Below are 6946 nucleotides of genomic sequence, written 5' to 3'. Positions count from 1 at the left end.
CAGTTGGCAAGAAGAGTTACCAGGGTATAACTACCACAAGAAATCATAAGAAAGCAAGACCATTGGCAGACAGGATCCAGACTATCTGAAGCTATGGAGAAGGCCTTCCACAGTTGTAGGTAATTGTATGCCTCTCTGTATGTGCTGTCTTGACTGTTTAGTAAATTCATTCAAAGCTGACTTGTTAACCAAATCTAAATTTAAGAGAAGGCTATTCATTAAACATATAATCACACTTAAAATCCTTATCCATTATTAGCTATTCATTTATTAATTATTGACAAATTATTGGTTGATTATCAACACAAGAAATATGTAAACTACAGTCACTGGAAGACTGTTTTCTGTACTGGTAATGTCTGACCTTTCTGTATTATGCTGTTTTAGTGTTAATCAATAAAGTGATTGAGCTGAGTTCTCTGAGGTCTCATTAGCGGATGACAAACAACCAGCAACCGCCTCAAACCACTTACAAGATCACATTTCTAGCTGTAATGGGAATGGGGCCTCAAAGTGACTGGATTTCATGAGGACAGAGGACAGTGTCCCAGCTGTGTGACGCATTAAGGGGAAGGGATTACAGATCAAGGAAGAGATGCCTTTTTTAAAATTTCTCAATAGACTGATTTAACAAAGGTAGCACTACTTTACACTATTAACTCTGGGTGCTATTAATTAAACATGAATGCCCCAGTGAAAGTGGGTGGGCCTGTTACGAAACAGTGAGTTTGTGTATTTCTTTGGTGGTGCTGGGGACTGTTGTGACATTGTAACTCACAACAAAAACACCCGCATGGCTCCTAGTACTAGGGAACACGTTGCTTTTTCTCTGCAAGGTTGTGGGAGTAAATCCCTGGTTCCTGAAGAATTTCTAAGGGGATCCGTTTTTGTTCAGCTGCCTGCTCACTCCCTCTCACTGGGAAGAGTCTGGGATCTGAGCCCCTCTTCTCTTACCTGTCTGCAAAATCAACTCTTTCTTCAACTGCCATGACGTTGTTCAGTCCCAATAGCCACATCAGAGCAGACCAGTTGTTCAGCTAGTCCTGTGTCTGACAGCGGCCAGCGCTACACGCTTGGTTGGATCATGCAGGAAACCCCGTAGTGGACAATTATGGCAAAATCTGTCCCTAGCAAAAGTTTCTGCCTAATCCTGTCAACCAGTTGTTGGCTTGTGCCCTGAAACAGATTCGTCATATATACATTATATATTAGTTCAGCTAGTGTAACTCTGGAGGTTCTCATGATCTATATTTCTATCCGACCCTTTTTCAAAATTCCATGAGGTCCAAGGCTCAATGCTATCTAGTGGAAATGAGTTCCATAGGGTTATATATCTATATATGAGATAATCTAATCTGATCTCCTGTATATCACAGGCTTCTACATTTCACCCAGCTACCCAATAACTTACTTCAGAGTAGCAGCCATGTCAGTCTATATCCGCAAAAAGAACAGGAGTACTTGTGGCACCTTAGAGACGAACAAATTTATTTGAGCATAAGCTTTCGTGAGCTACAGCTCACTTCATCGGACGCATGATGGATTCATCCGATGAAGTGAGCTGTAGCTCACGAAAGCTTATGCTCAAATAAATTTGTTCGTCTCTAAGGTGCCACAAGTCCTTCTGTTCTTTTTGCCAATAACTTATGTTTGCCTAAAGAACACCTAGAAAGGCATCCAGCCTTGATCTGAAGACATCAAGAGACAGAGATCCACCACTTCCCTCACAAGTTTGTTCCAGTGGTTAATCACCCTCACCTTTAAAACTTGGGAATTTATTCCTAATTCAAATTTGTTTTGCTTCATTTTGCAGTCCTTGGCAGTGGCTCTTCCTCCATTACATTAAACAGCCCTCTAGGGCCCAGCATTTTCTCCCCGTAAAGGCATTTAAATTGTAATCAAGTCACCGCACCTCTGAATCTTCTTTTTGAGAAGCTGCACACATTGAGCTCTAAGTCCCTCACTGTGAGGTATTTTGTCTAGCCCTGTGATCATTTTGTGGCTCCTCTCCAGTGTTTCAACATGATTTGTAAAATGCGACTACAAGAACTGTACACAGTATTATCGTATCAGTCTCACCAATGTGGTACACAGGAGTAAAATCACTCTTGCCCTACTTATTACTCCTCTGATTATACATCCAAACATCACATTAGCTCTTTTCGCCGCAGGATCACACTCGGGGCTCATGTTCAGATGTCTGTCAACTGTGACCCCTAAATCCTTTTCAGAGCCACTGCTTTCTAGGATACAGTTGCCCATTCTGCAGCCAAGACCAGCATTCTTAGGTGGACGACCTGGTGTTAGACCCGCAGTAGAGGTCTCCCTATGGGATGGGAAGCAAGTAGATAGCGGATGCTGTGTTGGTATATAATACTCTAAATGCTCTTTACTGATTACAAAACAAATCTTTCTCACTCCACATTCACACCCCAAACATACTATGCCAGAGTCCAAAGGTCAGAATGGTCCCAATGGTCAGTTGAGGTTCCTTCCGTCAGGATAAGATCATAAGATGCAGGGAGCCAGCAAAAAACATCTATATCCACATGGGGCTCTGGATCAATAAACAATTCTGATTTGTAAAAATCATAGGAAACCATTTATACGCATTCCATTGCGTCATCCGTTCTTTGCCTTCGTTTACTAGTCCTTCTACCCACACAATTCCAAAGACACAATCCTGGGCAGGCCGCCATGATCCAATGTGCCATTTCCTCCAATTCTTATACAATTTTATATCAGTCCAGCTGGTGTTGTTTCCTTTTCTGATGATTTTCTGTATTTTTCTTGGAACATAAGATTATTTTTGCCCAAATAGTTCTAATAGTCCTTGACCTTAAGTTCTTGCTTCAGTTGCCAACTTTCAACGCACGTATTCATGTCAAGTACGCGTCATTCATATCAGGCCTCAATGACCTATAACACATTACATGGTATATGAATCACGATGTTTGTATGTGTATGTGTATATATATCCCAACACTTGTATGTGGCTGTATTGTTTGTTTGGTTCTCCTTGAATTGTTATTACCTGGCAATAAATAACTTTTATGGTTAAGCTGGTTGTTTCCCTCCCTCCGTCCCTGTTTCTTTTGTGTTTTTGGCTTCCCCATTTACTCTGCAGCAATGCTCCTCTTACCTAAGCTAGAGATCCCTGCAGTGCCCAACAATCCTGTGGGGTTTTCTCATCAAGCGGGTTACTAGCAGAACAATTGTAACGGGAAAGTGGGGATAGGGACGTGCTGAACCTGTGGCATAGGAGGGTGGCAACTTGGAAGTGCTGCTCGACTCAGACTGTTGTTCTTCGAGGTGTGTTGCATGTGTCTATTCTGCGATCCACCCTCCTGCCCTCTACATCGTAGTTTTCTGGAAAGAAGGAATGGAGGGGGCGAGGGGATGGCTGGGTGCCTTAATGACAGGTATCGCTGAGGGGAAAATTTTCAGCAACTGTGCTTGGGGTGCATACGCACCTAGAAGGAATGGACGTGTGCAACATGTCTCAAAGAACAACCTTTAGAGAAGGTTAGTAAACACTTTTTTAAAAATTAAAGCAGAGATTCTCACATGATCACCTGACTTCATGAGCAAGGCTTTAAGAAAAGCACCAAATATTGCAAGAAGGGATAAAATGGCTAGATATGCAAACAATGCACTCACCTCAAGACACGAACAACTTCTTCAGGGTTCCTAGCTTCCTATCTTCCAGCTCTGCACTGCAAAGTGCTAAACAAATCCAATATGTAGACTGGAAATTCTTTGGGGGCAAGGACCTTGTCTCCTTATTTGAGGAGTGTCCTATGGAGACCAGGAATTTCTCTCCTTTTTAGGTGAATAAGCACACTCTTTGGCCTCTGTAAAAATAACAGATGATAGTTTTCTTTTAATGAAAGCTGAGATTCTGCTGTAATCACATGACTCCTGGAACTGGGGCACTAAGTAGAGACTTGTAGTGTCTATCCCTTATTTAAATGCCTCCCAAAGTCATTAATGCATGCCAAGTTAGGGCTGCTCAGTGGTGCCTCATGTCCTTCCAGACTGAAAAGTGGCTAAACCTAAACCTTTGAAAACCAGGAAATACAAAGTGAATGCCATATGTGCCAAGCCCCTACCACTGGTGTTAAAACAAAACCAAAACTGATGTGTCCATGACTGAATACAGGGCTTCAGAGGGAAGACCAACCCAGAAACCCACGTGGATGGCAGACTACCTGGATTCCTAGGAGTTTCAGCAGTAATATTTTGGTTGCTGTTTTCAAACTCTTATTAAATGGAAGTGGGGAATGGTGTAATGATCAGTGCAGATAGCACCTCCACCAACAGCTGGTGCATCTTTATCTTAGGCTTAAGTTGTCTTGTTTTCATAGTGTGTGTTGTCCTGGTTGGGAAGGGCAGGGTTAAGGGTGGGGAGGCCACTAGTCCCGTATTAAACCAGATGGTCCTCTTTTTGAGAAGCGTGTCCTCCTTTCAGTACTGGGACAAAACCAGACATGGTATTGGATGGGGGACAATGTTCTGTCCCCTCTGACTCTTAGAAATGGCACCCTTCATGCAGTATGACCTCGCACGTAGGTCATGCCAGTGAGGACAGCGCATTCTTAAAAACAGTGGTCTCCGTGTGGCGTGACTTCGCACTCACCATGAGTATGAGGGCACACCAGCAGGGGCAGGGTGGGTATGCTCTTAAAGACGATGTCCCCCGTGTGGCAGGATCTCACACTCACGTTGTCTCCACAGTTTCTGGAACTATCATAGGGTTTTCTTAGGGTTGCCACCTTTCTAACTGCTGCTAACTGGATCCTTGAAGCCCTGCCCCTGCCCTGCCTCTTCCACCAGTCTCCCCCTCTTCACTCAGGCCCCGCTCCTGGATTTGCTCCCCTTGCTTGCTGGATTGTCTCAACCTTCCCGCTCCTGCCACTGGGCTCCCTCTGTTCTGGGGCTGGGGTGGCAGCTGCTGCAGCCTGAAAAGGAGCCTGCCTGCAGGCAGGAGGTGATCCGGGCTGGCACGGGTTAATGACCTGGCGTCTGATCCCGACTCGGGGTCATTGGACTTTGTACTGACCAGACACTGCCACATCCCCATTTTGACCAGACTTTCCAGTCAAAAAGCTGGCACCTGGCAACCTTAAATGGCACCTGGACACAGAAGCGAAAAACCGGACTGCCCAAGTAAAACCCAGACAGGTGGCAACCCTAGTCCTCCGGAACATGTGAGCGGCCACCTTGGTTCAAGGGCAGAGGAAACCTGTCTTACCCGTGTGTATTGGAGTTGTTAGTTGCAGTGTCCTGGTAAATCCCGTGATTTCTCTGGTTGACCTATGGCAGCATGTCTGGTGAATGAGAAGAAACCACCACAGAGGTGGTCAAATAAACCCATGGACGGTGAGTTATATGGGCCCATGGTGCCCATGCTCCAGAAAATTCAGGGCCTGAGGGCCCGGCTCCACCAATGTTTGGGGTTGGGTCTCTCCCCCAGCCCCGCCTGCCTCCCCCGCATGCCCCCCCGAAGCATCCCTGCCTGTGCCCTGGGCAGCAGGCTGCTGCCTGCCACGCTGCGCCGTGCTCCCTCGCCAGCCGCTGCCGGCTACAAAAGGGACGGGCACCTGCGGCAGGATGAGGTGGCTGCACAGCTGCCGCCTGTGGAGGGAGGAGGCGCACACAGGATAGCAGCCCCCCCCCCAGCACCCACCACAGGGGAGGCGAGGGGGCTTCCTGGACCAGAAAGGGGCCTGGCCCCTAGAGATGTGCAGTGACAGTGCTGGGTGAGTGTGCTGCTGGGGGGTGGGGAAATGGGGGGACTATGGCATCCTAGTCTCTGGCCCCAGCCGTGGGGCAGCCTGCCTCCTCCCCAAACCCCTCATCCCCAGCCCCACCCCAGAGCTCGCACCCCCAGCCAGAGCCCTCACCCCCCTGCACCCCAACCCTTTGCCCCAGCCCTGAGCCCCCTCCTGCACCCTGAACCCCACATCCCCAGCCCCACCCTGCAGCCCTCACCCCCGCACCCCAACCCTCTGCCCCACCCACACCCCAAACCCCTCAGCCCCACCCCGCAGCCCTCACCCCCGCACCCCAACCCTTTGCCTTAGCCTTGAGCCCCCTCCTGCACCCTGAACCCCAGATCCCCAGCCCCACCCTGCAGCCCTCACCCCGGCACCCCGACCCTCTGCCCCACCCACACCTCAAACCCCTCAGCCCCACCCCGCAGCCCTCACCCCAACCCTCTGCCCCACCCACACCCCAAACCCCTCAGCCCCATCCCGCAGCCCTCACCCTCGCACCCCAACCCTTTGCCACAGCCTTGAGCCCCCTCCTGCACCCTGAATCCCACATCCCCAGCCCCACCCTGCAGCCCTCACCCCCGCACCCCAACCCTCTGCCCCACCCCGCAGCCCTCACCCCAACCCTCTGCCCCAACCACACCCCAAACCCCTCAACCCCACCCCAAACCCCTCACCCCCGCACCCCAACCCTCTGCCCCACCCACACCCCAAACCCCTCAGCCCCAGCCCCACCCCAGAGCTCGCACCCCCAGCCAGAGCCGGCACCCCATGCACCCCAACTCTTTGCCCCAGCCCTGAGCCCCCTCCTGCACCCTGAACCCCGCATCCCCAGCCCCACCCTGCAGCCCTCACCCCTGCACCCCAACCCTCTGACCCACCCACACCCCAACCACCTGCCGCACCCACACCCCAAACCCCGCACCCCAACCCTCTGCCCCACCCACACCCCAAACCCCTCATCCCCAGCCCCACCCCAGAGCTCACACCCCCAGCCAGAGCCAGCACCCCAACCCTTTGCCCCAGCCTTGAGCCCCCTCCTGCACCCTGAACCCCACATCCCCAGCCCCACCCTGCAGCCCTCACCCCCGCACCCCAACCCTCTGCCCCACCCCATTCATTTTGTTATGTGCATCAGCACGCAGGCGGAGTGCGGTGTGAGGGCAGGA

The 6946-nt window shown here is 50.2% G+C and overlaps 1 long non-coding RNA gene across 1 annotated transcript; it reads right to left on the bottom strand.

Moving 5' to 3' along the window:
• Window positions 1-1617: 1617 nt before the first annotated feature.
• LOC140913782 (uncharacterized) lies at window positions 1618-5445 on the bottom strand. Its single transcript, XR_012159656.1, has 3 exons — window positions 5255-5445; window positions 3661-3854; window positions 1618-2919 (listed from the first exon to the last, which is right to left on the bottom strand). It is a non-coding gene; the product is annotated as an uncharacterized lncRNA (long non-coding RNA).
• Window positions 5446-6946: the final 1501 nt, after the last annotated feature.

This window comes from Lepidochelys kempii, chromosome 6, assembly GCF_965140265.1.
Source record: "Lepidochelys kempii isolate rLepKem1 chromosome 6, rLepKem1.hap2, whole genome shotgun sequence".
NCBI classification, from domain to species: Eukaryota; Metazoa; Chordata; order Testudines; family Cheloniidae; genus Lepidochelys; species Lepidochelys kempii.
This window is presented reverse-complemented; position numbering and strand designations above follow the sequence as displayed.